An 18482-nucleotide genomic window follows, 5' to 3' on the forward strand; every position below is an offset into this window, starting at 1 on the left:
CCACCAATATTGAACGCATCAAATGGTGGAAATTACCAGAACATTGAGCTGTCGTGAAGGCAGCACTAGGACCATTGGTTCCCAACCCAAGATCAACGAAGATTGAAACGACCTGGCTGAACGCGTCAAGACATGCGCTGCAACCACCCTGGGAACCACAAAACCAAACCGGCGCTTTATTGACAAACAGACCTGGTGGTGGAACGAAGATGTGCAGCAGGCAACCAAGGCAAAAAAGGACGCCTACAAGACCTGGTGGAAGACAAAATGCCCAGACGATCTTGTACGATATCACACACTGAAATCCACCGCAAAGCGAACCATGGCTGCTGTGCCATACAATGAAGATTTTCGAGCGTGTGCTGGATGCACAACTAAGAAACATTGTCGATATCTCGCCAAACCAATGCAGCTTTGTGAAAAACTGCGGAACAATAGACGCCATACACGCAGCCCGCCTAGTGATGGAAAGGCACCACGAGAAGAGGAAAACTATCCACGTGGCATTTCTCCACCTGGAAAGGGCATTTGACAGGGTACCACATGATCTCATCTGGCTGGCGATGCAACAGCACCACGTCCCCAAAGCCTATGTCAGCTGGACAAAGCTCCTGTACCAAAAGGCCACTAGCTCAGTACATTGCGCAGCTGGAACCTCAGACACATTCTCGATCAATGTTGGTGTCCACCAAGGCTCAGCCTTGTCTCCTCTGCTCTTCATACTTTGCATGGATATGGTGACCAAAGATATCCAAATGAGACATCCATGGACGACGTGCCTTAAACAATTCGGGATGAAACTGATCATCAAGAAGACGGAGTACCTAGAATGTGGTGATCAAACCGATGGCACAATCGCAGCTAGTGGGGTCCAACTGAACAAAGTGACCCAGTTCAAGTACCTGGGCTAATGTGTCAACTTCGACTGCACTACCCTCCAAGATGCGAGTCAGCGCCGCAAGGATGAAATGGCGACAGGTCACTGGAGTACTGTGCAACAAGAAGATCCCTTTACGGCTAAAATCCAAAGTCTACCGCTCAGTGGTCAGACCAGTGGCTCTATACGGAATTGAATGCTGGCCAACGACAAAGAAACATGAACAGGCACTCCATACAATGGAAATGAAGATGTTACGATGGACCCTCGGCTTGACAAGACTAGACCATGTCGAGAATGAAGATCGCGCCTACGATGGTATGGACACGTACTCCGCAGCAATGACACATCAATGGCAAAGACCGCCCTCAAATTGAATGTGGAAGGCTGCTGGCTCCGTGGACGACCATTTACGCGCTGGTTGGATCGGCTGAAAGACGACATGCGCCTCGCAAAAGTTACCTGCCAAGATGCCGCAGACCATACGAAGTGGAGAAATCTGTGCAAACAAGCAGACCACACATAAGTGGGAAAAAATGCGAAGAAGAAGAGGAAGAACACATCCAAAACCATTGAGAGAAATAACAACAGATACGAAGAACACATCCAGAACCATTGAGAGAAATAACAACAGATACGAAGAACACATCCAGAACCATTGAGAGAAATAGTAACAGATACGAAGAACACATCCAAAACCATTGAGAGAAATAGTAACAGATACGAAGAACACATCCAAAACCATTGAGAGAAATAATAACAGATATGAAGAACACATCCAAAACCATTGAGAGAAATAATAACAGATATGAAGAACACATCCAAAACCATTGAGAGAAATAGTAACAGATATGAAGAACACATCCAAAACCATTGAGAGAAATAGTAACAGGTGCAATGTGCATGTTTAAAATGTTCTAATGATCTGAATGATTACATCATGAACACCATGGCGTACTGCATATTGGAAACACAATCTTATAAATCAATGATATTGTAATCTGGTACTTGGCTGAAGTGGCACAATCTTGTAGTTTTTCTCCACTTGGTATGTATCTCTGGTGAATAGCCTTTACATTATAAATGTACTTTGCATTATGTGTCTTTAACTACACTGTAATAACACAATAATTACACATATGGTCATGTTACAAAGCAACACAATTACATTGTTGGCTGTTACTTGTGTCTTTGTAATTACACTGTAGTTACACATTGTATTTTATTAATTAGGAATTTGTCATTTAAATTAGTAATTTTGCAGATGCTTTTTTCCAAAATGACTTACTGACTTTTTGGGGGTGAACTCTGCATCATCAACAACTGCTGCTGCTGCTGCAGAGTCACTTACAAAAGGATCTTGGTTTTATGTCTCTTCTGAAGTGCTGAGTGTAATGTTATCACACACATGCAATGACATTACAAGGCATGTCATGTAAATTGATAGACAGTTTTTCTGTAAGAAGCATCGTCTATATTGTGAATAAAGCACAGATGCACCAGTGCAACACTGAATAACGGTTAACACTGGCCCCAGTTCAGGTAGTTTGGGCTTTGCAAAGTAAAACCATGATTTTTGCTTCAGTGGAAGCGTGTTTAACCTGGGCCTGGGTACAAGCATGGCTCTGAACCTTCGGGCTGCAGGAAGCGAAACCCAAGCTGGCTGAGCAGATGCGCTCTCTGGTGCACTGAGCCATGATACCTGCTTCTCTCTGGTGCATTGAGCCATGATACCTGCTTCTCTCTGGTGCACTGAGCCATGATACCTGCGTCTCTCTGGTGCACTGAGCCATGATACCTGCTTCTCTCTGGTGCACTGAGCCATGATACCTGCTTCTCTCTGGTGCACTGAGCCATGATACCTGCTTCTCTCTGGTGCACTGAGCCATGATACCTGCTTCTCTCTGGTGCACTGAGCCATGATACCTGCTTCTCTCTGGTGCACTGAGCCATGATACCTGCTTCTCTCTGGTGCACTGAGCCATGATACCTGCTTCTCTCTGGTGCACTGAGCCATGATACCTGCTTCTCTCTGGTGCACTGAGCCATGATACCTGCTTCTCTCTGGTGCACTGAGCCATGATACCTGCTTCTCTCTGGTGCACTGAGCCATGATACCTGCTTCTCTCTGGTGCACTGAGCCATGATACCTGCTTCTCTCTGGTGCACTGAGCCATGATACCTGCTTCTCTCTGGTGCACTGAGCCATGATACCTGCTTCTCTCTGGTGCACTGAGCCATGATACCTGCTTCTCTCTGGTGCACTGAGCCATGATACCTGCTTCTCTCTGGTGCACTGAGCCATGATACCTGCTTCTCTCTGGTGCACTGAGCCATGATACCTGCTTCTCTCTGGTGCACTGAGCCATGATACCTGCTTCTCTCTGGTGCACTGAGCCATGATACCTGCTTCTCTCTGGTGCACTGAGCCATGATACCTGCTTCTCTCTGGTGCACTGAGCCATGATACCTGCTTCTCTCTGGTGCACTGAGCCATGATACCTGCTTCTCTCTGGTGCACTGAGCCATGATACCTGCTTCTCTCTGGTGCACTGAGCCATGATACCTGCTTCTCTCTGGTGCACTGAGCCATGATACCTGCTTCTCTCTGGTGCACTGAGCCATGATACCTGCTTCTCTCTGGTGCACTGAGCCATGATACCTGCTTCTCTCTGGTGCACTGAGCCATGATACCTGCTTCTCTCTGGTGCACTGAGCCATGATACCTGCTTCTCTCTGGTGCACTGAGCCATGATACCTGCTTCTCTCTGGTGCACTGAGCCATGATACCTGCTTCTCTCTGGTGCACTGAGCCATGATACCTGCTTCTCTCTGGTGCACTGAGCCATGATACCTGCTTCTCTCTGGTGCACTGAGCCATGATACCTGCTTCTCTCTGGTGCACTGAGCCATGATACCTGCTTCTCTCTGGTGCACTGAGCCATGATACCTGCTTCTCTCTGGTGCACTGAGCCATGATACCTGCTTCTCTCTGGTGCACTGAGCCATGATACCTGCTTCTCTCTGGTGCACTGAGCCATGATACCTGCTTCTCTCTGGTGCACTGAGCCATGATACCTGCTTCTCTCTGGTGCACTGAGCCATGATACCTGCTTCTCTCTGGTGCACTGAGCCATGATACCTGCTTCTCTCTGGTGCACTGAGCCATGATACCTGCTTCTCTCTGGTGCACTGAGCCATGATACCTGCTTCTCTCTGGTGCACTGAGCCATGATACCTGCTTCTCTCTGGTGCACTGAGCCATGATACCTGCTTCTCTCTGGTGCACTGAGCCATGATACCTGCTTCTCTCTGGTGCACTGAGCCATGATACCTGCTTCTCTCTGGTGCACTGAGCCATGATACCTGCTTCTCTCTGGTGCACTGAGCCATGATACCTGCTCTTCTCTCTGGTGCACTGAGCCATGATACCTGCTTCTCTCTGGTGCACTGAGCCATGATACCTGCTTCTCTCTGGTGCACTGAGCCATGATACCTGCTTCTCTCTGGTGCACTGAGCCATGATACCTGCTTCTCTCTGGTGCACTGAGCCATGATACCTGCTTCTCTCTGGTGCACTGAGCCATGATACCTGCTTCTCTCTGGTGCACTGAGCCATGATACCTGCTTCTCTCTGGTGCACTGAGCCATGATACCTGCTTCTCTCTGGTGCACTGAGCCATGATACCTGCTTCTCTCTGGTGCACTGAGCCATGATACCTGCTTCTCTCTGGTGCACTGAGCCATGATACCTGCTTCTCTCTGGTGCACTGAGCCATGATACCTGCTTCTCTCTGGTGCACTGAGCCATGATACCTGCTTCTCTCTGGTGCACTGAGCCATGATACCTGCTTCTCTCTGGTGCACTGAGCCATGATACCTGCTTCTCTCTGGTGCACTGAGCCATGATACCTGCTTCTCTCTGGTGCACTGAGCCATGATACCTGCTTCTCTCTGGTGCACTGAGCCATGATACCTGCTTCTCTCTGGTGCACTGAGCCATGATACCTGCTTCTCTCTGGTGCACTGAGCCATGATACCTGCTTCTCTCTGGTGCACTGAGCCATGATACCTGCTTCTCTCTGGTGCACTGAGCCATGATACCTGCTTCTCTCTGGTGCACTGAGCCATGATACCTGCTTCTCTCTGGTGCACTGAGCCATGATACCTGCTTCTCTCTGGTGCACTGAGCCATGATACCTGCTTCTCTCTGGTGCACTGAGCCATGATACCTGCTTCTCTCTGGTGCACTGAGCCATGATACCTGCTTCTCTCTGGTGCACTGAGCCATGATACCTGCTTCTCTCTGGTGCACTGAGCCATGATACCTGCTTCTCTCTGGTGCACTGAGCCATGATACCTGCTTCTCTCTGGTGCACTGAGCCATGATACCTGCTTCTCTCTGGTGCACTGAGCCATGATACCTGCTTCTCTCTGGTGCACTGAGCCATGATACCTGCTTCTCTCTGGTGCACTGAGCCATGATACCTGCTTCTCTCTGGTGCACTGAGCCATGATACCTGCTTCTCTCTGGTGCACTGAGCCATGATACCTGCTTCTCTCTGGTGCACTGAGCCATGATACCTGCTTCTCTCTGGTGCACTGAGCCATGATACCTGCTTCTCTCTGGTGCACTGAGCCATGATACCTGCTTCTCTCTGGTGCACTGAGCCATGATACCTGCTTCTCTCTGGTGCACTGAGCCATGATACCTGCTTCTCTCTGGTGCACTGAGCCATGATACCTGCTTCTCTCTGGTGCACTGAGCCATGATACCTGCTTCTCTCTGGTGCACTGAGCCATGATACCTGCTTCTCTCTGGTGCACTGAGCCATGATACCTGCTTCTCTCTGGTGCACTGAGCCATGATACCTGCTTCTCTCTGGTGCACTGAGCCATGATACCTGCTTCTCTCTGGTGCACTGAGCCATGATACCTGCTTCTCTCTGGTGCACTGAGCCATGATACCTGCTTCTCTCTGGTGCACTGAGCCATGATACCTGCTTCTCTCTGGTGCACTGAGCCATGATACCTGCTTCTCTCTGGTGCACTGAGCCATGATACCTGCTTCTCTCTGGTGCACTGAGCCATGATACCTGCTTCTCTCTGGTGCACTGAGCCATGATACCTGCTTCTCTCTGGTGCACTGAGCCATGATACCTGCTTCTCTCTGGTGCACTGAGCCATGATACCTGCTTCTCTCTGGTGCACTGAGCCATGATACCTGCTTCTCTCTGGTGCACTGAGCCATGATACCTGCTTCTCTCTGGTGCACTGAGCCATGATACCTGCTTCTCTCTGGTGCACTGAGCCATGATACCTGCTTCTCTCTGGTGCACTGAGCCATGATACCTGCTTCTCTCTGGTGCACTGAGCCATGATACCTGCTTCTCTCTGGTGCACTGAGCCATGATACCTGCTTCTCTCTGGTGCACTGAGCCATGATACCTGCTTCTCTCTGGTGCACTGAGCCATGATACCTGCTTCTCTCTGGTGCACTGAGCCATGATACCTGCTTCTCTCTGGTGCACTGAGCCATGATACCTGCTTCTCTCTGGTGCACTGAGCCATGATACCTGCTTCTCTCTGGTGCACTGAGCCATGATACCTGCTTCTCTCTGGTGCACTGAGCCATGATACCTGCTTCTCTCTGGTGCACTGAGCCATGATACCTGCTTCTCTCTGGTGCACTGAGCCATGATACCTGCTTCTCTCTGGTGCACTGAGCCATGATACCTGCTTCTCTCTGGTGCACTGAGCCATGATACCTGCTTCTCTCTGGTGCACTGAGCCATGATACCTGCTTCTCTCTGGTGCACTGAGCCATGATACCTGCTTCTCTCTGGTGCACTGAGCCATGATACCTGCTTCTCTCTGGTGCACTGAGCCATGATACCTGCTTCTCTCTGGTGCACTGAGCCATGATACCTGCTTCTCTCTGGTGCACTGAGCCATGATACCTGCTTCTCTCTGGTGCACTGAGCCATGATACCTGCTTCTCTCTGGTGCACTGAGCCATGATACCTGCTTCTCTCTGGTGCACTGAGCCATGATACCTGCTTCTCTCTGGTGCACTGAGCCATGATACCTGCTTCTCTCTGGTGCACTGAGCCATGATACCTGCTTCTCTCTGGTGCACTGAGCCATGATACCTGCTTCTCTCTGGTGCACTGAGCCATGATACCTGCTTCTCTCTGGTGCACTGAGCCATGATACCTGCTTCTCTCTGGTGCACTGAGCCATGATACCTGCTTCTCTCTGGTGCACTGAGCCATGATACCTGCTTCTCTCTGGTGCACTGAGCCATGATACCTGCTTCTCTCTGGTGCACTGAGCCATGATACCTGCTTCTCTCTGGTGCACTGAGCCATGATACCTGCTTCTCTCTGGTGCACTGAGCCATGATACCTGCTTCTCTCTGATGCACTGAGCCATGATACCTGCTTCTCTCTGGTGCACTGAGCCATGATACCTGCTTCGCTTTGGTGCACTGAGCCATGATACCTGCTTCTCTCTGGTGCACTGAGCCATGATACCTGCTTCTCTCTGCACTGAAACGCAAAGCCATGCATGTTTCAATTGAAACAAACGGGTAGCTCTTTATCACCAGTGGCATTCATTAAAATTTTAGAACAAATCAACATTAGCACAGCCACCCAAACACATCTATACTGACCTGGTAACTATATTAACACAGACAGCAGCCCTGTAGCATCTAAACTATGCATTTACTAAGGCTCGCCAGGCAGGATGTTTTGGAAATGCAGGATGGGTTGAAACCACTAAAATGCAACTGATTTCATCTTACAACTTCTTAACATTTTGCTTTCAACCAAATCTTCAAAGGATGCTTTAGTATATCATCTCCATGTTCCTAATAAGCACATGTTCACCTCTTTCATATCCCGTTGTGTGCATTAGTGCACAGCACGACACGAGCATGCTTCCTCACAGCCATTCCTCACACACTGAAACATATTTTAACAGACTAGTTAGTAAGCATGCTTAAAAAAACATTTAACAATAGAGCCATACACATGATAGCATATTTAACCAGTCTGAAATTAAATATTAAGAAAACATAGATCACGTAATGTATCCATTTCACACGTCACAGAAATATGACACTCCCCACTATTAATAGTAAATTATTAATATGAACAGGGCATAGACAATATCCCTGCCAATCTTTCAATCAATCACTCAATCAATCTTTATTTTATAGATTACCTTTCATAGTGGACCACCATTACAAGGCTGTTGTTTAGAAGCAATTGCAACATGGTGACACTTTAAACGAATGACCGCAAATTGATATGAATTTAACACATGTGTTTAAGAATTTCATAGGATTTCACAGGAGTAACAGATGAATAGTTTTAGTTCTGAAGACAAGGTTAAAACTGGCCACAGATGCATTCCAAATAAGCGTTAATGCATTGAAACGACTGAATCTGAGTGAATTCAAACACACCTGGAGAATAAGAGATAATGCATTGAAATGAATGTGAATCTGAGTGAATTCAAACACACCTGGAGAATAAGAGCTAATGCATTGAAATGAATGTGAATCTGAGTGAATTCAAACACACCTGGAGAATAAGCGTTAATGCACTGTTTAAAAGTTTAGTTTTTAAGGACCTTTTTAATGTCATTAATATAACGGATAACGCTGTGGGTTTACACTGACTGTCAGGCTCCAAGGAACTCATTATAATAGAATTATTATTAGCAGCGCCCGGGTCAAGTGGATTCCACACAGTGCTGCCAGATCAGAGGTTTCCCTCCAGCTGCATTTACAGATGCATTTATTCTACAGTAGCCCTGGGGTGCCAATCTAATATTACTGGAGGTTCGTTTAGAGGCTTAAGAATTACACAAGTACAGTGCATTCCAATTCATTGCATATTAAAATAAGTGAAGCACATTTCCTATGAAAATGCACTCGCTGTAGATGCCTGGAAAATGCATATCCTGTGTGCCTCAGAGTTTAATGCATTTAACTAGACTAAGGAACATACGTTTTTATTGAACCAGAATAAGAAAGATCTGTTTCAAAAGTAATGTACTTCACAATTGTATGCAATTATCAGCTGTACAATTAAATGTATTACCCTGTATATGTTACTGATAATTTCATACGCTGGTAATTGCATAAAACTGTCACCGTCTGGGCTCTGCAATTAACAAGAATCTACTGTAACAGGACTTGACTTGATGTGTGTTTCTGTAAAGTTGGGTTTCAGTGTTCCTTGCATGAAATGTATCTTAATAAATGCAGTATACATATTGAACATTTCAAAGCCTAATTTTTTGTGTTTGTCATTAGAAAAACAGGAACTTGAGATTCTCATACTAATATTTTTGGTCCCAGAGGTGTTATGGGAAATTCTACAGGTTTTCTTGCATTCATCTAGTTTGATGGGGGGTCTGGCAACACTAATTTCAGCTTTTCGAAGCCCTGCTTGGAGCAGTAGAGATGGGAGAGAGAAATAAGAGCAGAGAGGTGCGGCGGGCTGCAGAAAGAAAAGCTACCTTCTGGAAATCTGTGTTTGCAAGACTCCTGTGTGCATATTCCTCTGTGTGTGTTAATGGAACATTCTATAAAGAGATTTCTCCTAATTAGTTATTAAGTCTGATGTTTGGATATTAGACAGAGCACAGACATCTAGTGCCCTGAATGCATGTAAGATTTGTAAATTATCTAACCGGAGATCACAATTAGAGGTACATATTCTCTGTGTTTGTATTAGTCCTGTGTAGATATGTCTCTGTGTTTGTATTAGTCCTGTTGTAGATATCTCTCTGTGTTTGTATTAGTCTTGTGTATCTATGTCTCTGACACAACATAAGTCCTGTGTACATATTTATAACGAGTAAAGCCCTGTGTAATCTGTGTGTTTGTATGTGTTTGTATTAGTCCTGTGTAGATATGTCTCTGTGTTTGTATTAGTCCTGTGTAGATATGTCTCTGTGTTTGTATTAGTCCTGTGTAGATATTTCCTCTGTGTTTGTTAGTCCTCAGGGATCTTTCTCTGAGTTTTGTATTAACATAATCAGTAGACCTCTAACAGAGTACAAACCTGTAATCAGGACACTCTGAGTTTGTATTAGTCCCTGTGTAGAATATGTCTCTGTGTTTGTATTAGTCCTGTGTAGAGAAGACTGTGTTTGTATAATCCTGTGTAGATATTTCTCTATAAAGTTTGTCAAGTCCTGTGTACACCATATGTCCTCTGTTGTTTGTATTAGTCCTGTGTAGATACAAACATTTCTGTATTAGAGTCCTGTGTAGATATGTCTCAGTGTTTGTATTACACCTGGTGTAACATACTTAATCAGGGACATCTGTAGACACTACTGTGTTTGTATTAGTCCTGTGTAGATATGTCTCTGTGTTTGTATTAGTCCTGTGTAGATATTTCTCTGTGTTTGTGTGTACATTAGTCAGGACACATGTATAAATTGTCTTGTTCCTACACAGAAATTAAATTGTGGTGTTTTGTGGCGAGGATGTGTCTTTAATTAAACAGTGTGTAAGTAGTTGGTTTTCTTTATTGGCTGCATTGTGGACAAATCCCTGCTTTTGCACAGCTACAGGCCTATCCGTGTTTCCTTCTCCAGACAGGGTTGTGGGTCTTCTCCCTCCACAGTGTGCGATGAATATTTATAGGGTATATATTTATTTATATATATATATATATATATATATATATATATATATATATATATATATATATATATATAATATCTATTTGTACACGTCTGCAGCGACTGCAGCAGCACACCAGGAACCAGGACAAAGAAATGGAGGTTTCAAGCACTTGAGCGCTATTTTTAATATTTACACCAAAACAAAATAAACAAAACAAAACAAAACACCTAGCTCTGTTTTGAGCACTAAATAAACACAACTGGACCCTAACTATAACAAAGGACAGCCAAGTTGTTTACCTGTTACAAAAATCAACCAACACACACCCAAAGGCTTTCACACAGTACCTTTTGCCAAACGGAGGAAAGCCCCATCAACCGGGCCCTCCACATAGCAGCAGCCCAGAACAACCTGGCTCTTTCTTTAAATACTCTGCACCTGGCTCTAATTTACAATTTTCAAATTAATCCTCTCCCTGCTCACAATATATATAGTGCAGGTTTTGTTTCTATGCTGTATTATCAGTGTCAGTATTTTATTTTGTTCTTGTATCTCTTTCAGTCCTAGTCCTTGGATACTACAGCACTGTGTTTGTACTGGCCACTGACTTCAAAGATTTGCTGCATGTTTTTTTTTTCCTCACCTCGTTATTGCGCTGTTTTGTTTATATAAACCACTACTCTTTGAATTGATTGTTATACACCAAATTAAGTTTGTATTGGTTCACTTTTATTTGCAATTTCTTTAAAGCTATTTATTTGTGTCGCAGTTCCCAGTCCAATGTTTCAAAGCATTACACACATTCAATTATTATGAAGTAAACAGTATTTAAGAACACATTCCTGCTGTTTGCTGTCAGGTGTTACCAGGTGGAGCATCACTGGCTCGTACAAACATCAAACGTGTCATGTGACTGAGTGACACGACGTGTCATGTGACTGAGTGACATGACCAATAGTTAAGTCAACCCAAGCCGGTGTATAAACGCCAGCGAAGCAAGTCATTGTGCTAGGGGACCAAGATAAACCAAGATAGAACTACTGTTGAGTAAATGTGTGTGTTGGGGCCTGGGGTCACAGGTCACTGAAACTGGGGTTGGACAGGCACTGACTTGGATACCACTCTCTTGACATCCAGGATCCTTGCATGGACAGAGTACACCCAGTCTAGCTTATCTCTTTCCAGTGTCTGAGTGACAAGTCGGGCGAGCAGCCTGGAATGGGAGTTTATTTCCTGTTCTATAGAGCCGTGTTGAAAAACAAACAGTGATAAGAGCTGAGTCTGTGGCAATCTGAATACACAGTCACCACTCCGACTCCTTTATCTCTCCTAAAACATCATTCTGAATTCCTCTGATATTTACTCAAAACTACATTGTCAACTGCAGTTGAAACCATGCTAGTGTCAACAATTCATTTCAATAGGACATTATGAGAGAAACATTTAATAGATCTCAAGGATTACTGAAAAATTGATTGATGGCTACTAGTCACTCACACACACCTGAAAGAGTGGAGTCTCAATGAGTTTGTGAGAAGTGTACCCTCATTGATCACTCAAACACACCTGGAAGAGTGGATTCTCAATGAGTTTATGAGAAGTGTACAATCATTGATCCACTAGTCACTCAAACACACCTGAAAGAGTGGAGTCTCAATTAGTTTATGAGAAGAGTACCCTCATTGATCACTCAAACACACCTGAAAGAGTGGATTCTCAATGAGTTTGTGAGAAGTGTACCCTCACTGATCACTCAAACACACCTGAAAGAGTGGATTCTCATCTTGAGGCAGGGAATGCAATTTAAAAGCTTAGAAAAGTGCTCAGAATGTTAATTTTTTTTTAACAATACACACACCTTATGTAAACAGTTGTAGCAACACATGGGAACATGTAACACAATCAAATCAAAAGGTCCTGTGCCATTTAAATGTAGATTTGTTTTTTTTATGATACACGTATTGTGTTACAAGGTTCGAAACAGTCTCAAACTCAGCATGTGGAAGAAACACTACCACCCATATATGAAGTCTTGTTATTTTTGGGGTACACATAGAGAACCTTATTTTTGGGGACCAATCCTCCCGACAGCCTGTTGCAAACGTCACGCTGGTATCTGCATCACGTCCTGCTGCTCCTGCAAATACAAAAGAAAGAAGCTGGGCTGGGACAGTGGAACTGACGGGGAAATGTGCCATCTAGTGGAGACGCGCAAAATAACCACAGACAGCTGCTGTTTATCTGTCTAAACGCCAATGGTCCTTCCGATCTCAATCAGCACTTACTGTTTTATATAATAATGCTTTTCCTAGGCATGCTCTCATTCAGACACAGGGCAGTCTTGGCTTGGAATGCCTGCAGACCTCATGTATTCATGTCTGTGATTAATGCCCATTTGAAAGCTGCAGCTATAGTTACAGTTTGAGTAAGGTGCAGGTTTGTGTTGTTCAGTGCTACAGCTGCACATGTCCTAATACTGTGCATGTAAACTAGACCCTTCATTTCAGTGGATGGTGTGGGATCAGGTCCTGTAACACTGTGTGAAGGAACGCCCTGGATACCCTTGTAAACGAGACGCTTCATTTCAGTGGATGGTGTGGGATCAGGTCCTGTAACACTGTGTGAAGGAGCGTCCTGGATACCCTTGTAAACGAGATGCTTCATTTCAGTGGATGGTGTGGGATCAGGTCCTGTAACACTGTGTGAAGGAGCGCCCTGGATACCCTTGTAAACGAGATGCTTCATTTCAGTGGATGGTGTGGGATCAGGTCCTGTAACACTGTGTGAAGGAGCGCCCTGGATACCCTTGTAAACGAGATGCTTCATTTCAGTGGATGGTGTGGGATCAGGTCCTGTAACACTGTGTGAAGGAGCGCCCTGGATACCCTTGTAAACGAGATGCTTCATTTCAGTGGATGGTGTGGGATCAGGTCCTGTAACACTGTGTGAAGGAGCGCCCTGGATACCCTTGTAAACGAGATGCTTCATTTCAGTGCTGCTTTTCCAGGTTGAATATTGTAAATAAATAAGAATAATGTGAACAGGCAGGCTTGGAGTGTTTTTATTAAAAGGTATTTATGCACACAATATGAAATTGCAAACCTTTTCATGTGAACATGATGTTTATCCAAATTAGGTCTTCCAGAAGGGGTTTAGTGCTGCTGTGGAGTTTGACGTGAAGCAGACCGTGTATCCCAGTGGTAGAAACCTCTCAGTCTATTAAACCCCTTCTGATACTCAAACTACACTCTAAGGAGATTCAAGCTACACTGTGAAAACACATGCCCTCTATAAATCTGCAGTCACATTTATACAAATGATATTTAATAGGATTTATTAATAATAATAATAATAATAATAATAATAATAATAATAATAATAATAATAATAATAATAATAATAATAATAATGTTTATCCAAAATCTGTTCAGTCTTTGGAATATTAAATATATGAAAAATGCATGCATTCTTGCAATTATCGTTCATACTGTAGATGATTTACTGGAGACTATTCAGGGACCAAGTAGAAATTCTGCTACAACAGCCCCTGTGTACAGCTCCCTGCATGCAATAGTGTTCAAGTACACTGGCTGATACAACAGCCCCTGTGTACAGCTCCCTGCATGCAATAGTGTTCAAGTACACTGGCTGATACAACAGCCCCTGTGCACAGCTCCCTGCATGCAGTAGTGTTCAAGTACACTGGATGATACAATAGCCCCTGTGTACAGCTCCCTGCATGCAGTAGTGTTCAAGTACACTGGATGATACAACAGCCCCTGTGTACAGCTCCCTGCATGCAGTAGTGTTCGAGTACACTGGCTGATACAACAGCCCCTGTGCACAGCTCCCTGCATGCAGTAGTGTTCAAGTACACTGGATGATACAACAGCCCCTGTGTACAGCTCTCTGCATGCAGTAGTGTTCGAGTACACTGGATGATACAACAGCCGCTGTGTACAGCTCCCTGCATGCATCAGTGTTCGAGTGCATTGGATAACAATAATGCTGGCACTGGGCTCTCACTTCTAGCATGTCATTGGTTTTATAATTTATCAATTAAAAGCAGAGCAGCAGAGACTGCAAGCATGCTGTTGCTCTCCTGTTCATATGTGCATGCAACAGAAGCCGCTGGTACATTACAAAAACCATTCATTAAACTCAGGCTAGGTATGTTGTTATCATAGCATGTTTTTATTCTCTATTAATTAAATTTTATTCAGTGAAAAAGGCAAGAGAGCACCAGGTGGTTATTATTTTGTATTGTTTTGGTTTAATGTAATATAGCAAGCTAATGATCCTATTGAAGTAGGCTACAATATTATTTTTTGTTGTTTTTGTTCTTTGTTGAAATTAATGTTCAGCTTTCATATTTTGTTGTGTGCTACTCATTCAGTCAAAGCCAGTAGTGTAAGAAGCTGCTTGTATCGTTCAATGACGAGATCATTTGTGTATCTTGCCTTTTTTAACTCAGGAATATTTGAGATTTGTCCTCTGTCTGCTTCTTTTCGTCCAGCAGCTTGCTGCTGCAGTTGGGACTGGTTGACATCTATACTTTATGTCTTCCTTGCACCAAACCGCTTGTGTTTGCAGTTTTGCAGTGTCTTCACTGTCCTTTCAGCCTCACCCAGTCCAGATGCCCCCCTCCTAGCCCTGGTCATCTTCAGTTCAGTATTCCCGCCAGGATCCAAGGGGCCCTTTCTCTTAAGTCCCAGCAGTTTGCTTTTTTCCTAAGACAGCACAGCAGTTTCATTAATTAGTCCAGTCATATCATTAATACAGGTATTAATATCATATTCAGGGAATATGTCCCACACTATTATTATTATTATTAATGTGACCCCCCAAAAACTGAAATGGTTATAACATGGGAACCAATAACTTATTGTGTATAATTGATGTAAAAACTTTATTTTGAACTTTGACCTCTTTTTGGGGGGTCACTTTGAGAATGTGCGGGGTGCTAAGAGAGAACAAATGGGAGCACAGAAAAATCGAAAGTGCTTCACTGAAAAGGGAAGCAGAGATATTTCCTGTGTGCAGGACAAACAGGGACAGGAAAATATGCATCCCTTAAGCCACAATTGTAAACCAGTCGCTCGGCCAGACCGACAGGAGGATGACAATGTGTTACCATCTGGAGCCTCCTCTCCCTCAAGAGCCCGTTGAGGTGTCTCAGGTTTGGGATGCGGCAAAGACCACCATCCTTTTTTGGCATTAGAAAATACCTTGAGTAGAACCCTTCTTGTTGAAAGATGAGTTCTCCGTGTCAGGGACTCTGGCCTGGGATCGAGATCACGTCCTGTTCCTCTCCACCCTTCCCCACATCTTGTTCTGAGATGTTAGGGTGACCACAGGGGTAGGGTCGGCTCCAGGGCAGGGGTCAGAGGTCGAGCTGAGATCTGAGCAGGGGGAGAAGCTCTATAGTTTCTCTGGCTCTTTAGTTTGGAGATATTTCTCGACTGCCTCGTTCACTTATTGCTCCTTCAAGGAGACCATGAGAGGCTGTGAGATTGTTGGGCTGTAGCCTGTGCACAGTACCAGTGCGCATGCAATGTATGTACTCAGTACATGCTTTGATTCAAAGAAGTAGGAAATCACAAGTAGCCTTGGATTCCTGCCTTTGAATTCACACAGCTGAGTTGCCAACACACACACACACCGAGAGAAGCTGGAGCAACTACAAAAGCTAAACTGAACACAATAAACACAGACACAGCTACATACAGACACAGTGAACACACAAACACAGCTCTACAGTCACACAGAGACGCAGACACAATCGCAGCTGCAGCACAGACAGTCTCAGATGCAGCACACACACTCTGAAATGCAGGTGCAGACCAGTGTGTAGTTGTGACTCCGTGTCTCTCCCTCCCTCTGCCTCTCTCAGGATTACGAGCGGAGCCTGCGCTTGTTGAGTCTGGATGATATGGAGCGGCTGGCGACCCGCAAGCTTCACCCTGAGGCTGTGGAGTGCATGGAGCTGTCCCTCCTGGACTGAGGAATACTGCTGCTGCCCTCTCTCCTCTACCCCTCTCCCCCCTCCCTCTACCCCTGAGGCTGTGGAGTGCATGGAGCTGTCCTTCCTGGACTGAGGAGTACTGCTGATGCCCTCTCTCCTCTCTCCTCTCCCTTTACTTTGTGTATAAGAATAGAAGTACAGCCTTCAGTGTGGAGATTATGAAACTGACACCAGTGTGGCTCCAACACAGAGTCAGCACCATGTACTAAACTATAGAGCCTTCAGAGCCAGCACTGCCTGCAATTAGGAACTGTATTTAACATTAACAATCAAGGGGGGCTTGAACCCACCCACAACCCTGAGCCCATCAGTCTGCTGCTCTGCTGACTGAGCTACCTGGACAGCAGGTCCCGTGAATGAAAAATACAGCATTTTCTATCGTGGTAGAAATTTTAAGAAAAAAAAAAGTTGTTAAAACCACCGCCCTCTAGTGCAATAATGAGGTATGGCGTGCCATGGAAAATACACCAATAACACAAGACTGAGCTGCTGTCGACCGTGTACATTACCCTTCGCATGCAATACCTCGTTATTCCACTGGAGGGCGTGTTTTTTAAGCTCAAAAAAAGTAAATGTTTTTTATGAAAGTATCACTTTTTGTTTTTTGACAAAAAAACGTAAAAAAACAAACAAAATACAAAATCGAAACGCATCAGCACTTAAACAGAGTACTAATAAACCCAAAAGTCGAACATTTAATAACACAAAATAATAAAATCAGGGTACAACGAGTGAAAAACGACAGGCATGCTTGCAGCAGTAGGAGGTTATCGGTTCCGAAATGTCATGACCTCCTACTGCTGAACGTCTGCTCCAGACTCCGCCCAGCGACACCAGATGAGTCAACTGCACCACCTTGCCCGCTTTCATAACGCTTGGTTTATCAGTAATGATTTTGAAGAGAAAAAGAGGAATAAACACAAGCAACCAACACCAGGCGGGTTTGAATCCAGAACCCTGCGAAACAGAGTCCCGCTCTCTACAGGTGAGCTACCCTTCTATTATATGCAAACTTATGGAAACTATAATAAGATCCAAAATGGAAAATTACCTATATGGTAACAGGGTACTGGGAGACAGTCAACATGGTTTTAGGAAAGGGAGATCGTGTCTAACTAACTTGCTTGATTTTTTTGAGGATGCAACATCGATAATGGATAATTGCAAAGCATATGACATGGTTTATTTAGATTTCCAGAAAGCTTTTGACAAAGTCCCGCACAAAAGATTAATTCTCAAACTGAACGCAGTTGGGATTCAAGGAAACACATGTACATGGATTAGGGAGTGGTTAACATGTAGAAAACAGAAAGTACTGATTAGAGGAAAAACCTCAGAATGGAGTGTGGTAACCAGTGGTGTACCACAGGGATCAGTATTAGGTCCTCTGCTATTCCTAATCTACATTAATGATTTAGATTCTGGTATAGTAAGCAAACTTGTTAAATTTGCAGACGACACAAAAGTAGGAGGAGTGGCAAACATTGTTGCAGCAGCAAAGGTCATTCAAAATGAATCTAGACAAGATTCAGAACTGGGCAGACACATGGCAAATGACATTTAATAGAGAAAAGTGTAAGGTACTGCACGCAGGAAATAAAAATGTACATTATAAATATCATATGGGAGATATTGAAATTGGAGAAGGAATCTATGAAAAAGACCTAGGAGTTTTTGTTGACTCAGAAATGTCTTCATCTAGAGTCCAATGTGGGGAAGCTATAAAAAAGGCTAACAAGATGCTCGGATACATTGTGAAAAGTGTTGAATTTAAATCAAGGGAAGTAATGTTAAAACTGTACAATGCATCAGTAAGACCTCATCTTGAATATTGTGTGCAGTTCTGGTCACCTCGCTATAAAAAAGATATTGCTGCTCTAGAAAGAGTGCAAAGAAGAGCGACCAGAATTATTCCGGGCTTAAAA

General features: G+C 44.3%; 1 pseudogene; it reads left to right on the forward strand.

Moving 5' to 3' along the window:
- The first annotated feature begins 332 nt into the window (after positions 1–332).
- On the forward strand, positions 333–16536 carry LOC121306262 (annotated as a pseudogene).
- Positions 16537–18482: the final 1946 nt, after the last annotated feature.

This window comes from Polyodon spathula, chromosome 47 (genome assembly GCF_017654505.1).
Source record: "Polyodon spathula isolate WHYD16114869_AA chromosome 47, ASM1765450v1, whole genome shotgun sequence".
Lineage (NCBI taxonomy): Eukaryota > Metazoa > Chordata > Actinopteri > Acipenseriformes > Polyodontidae > Polyodon > Polyodon spathula.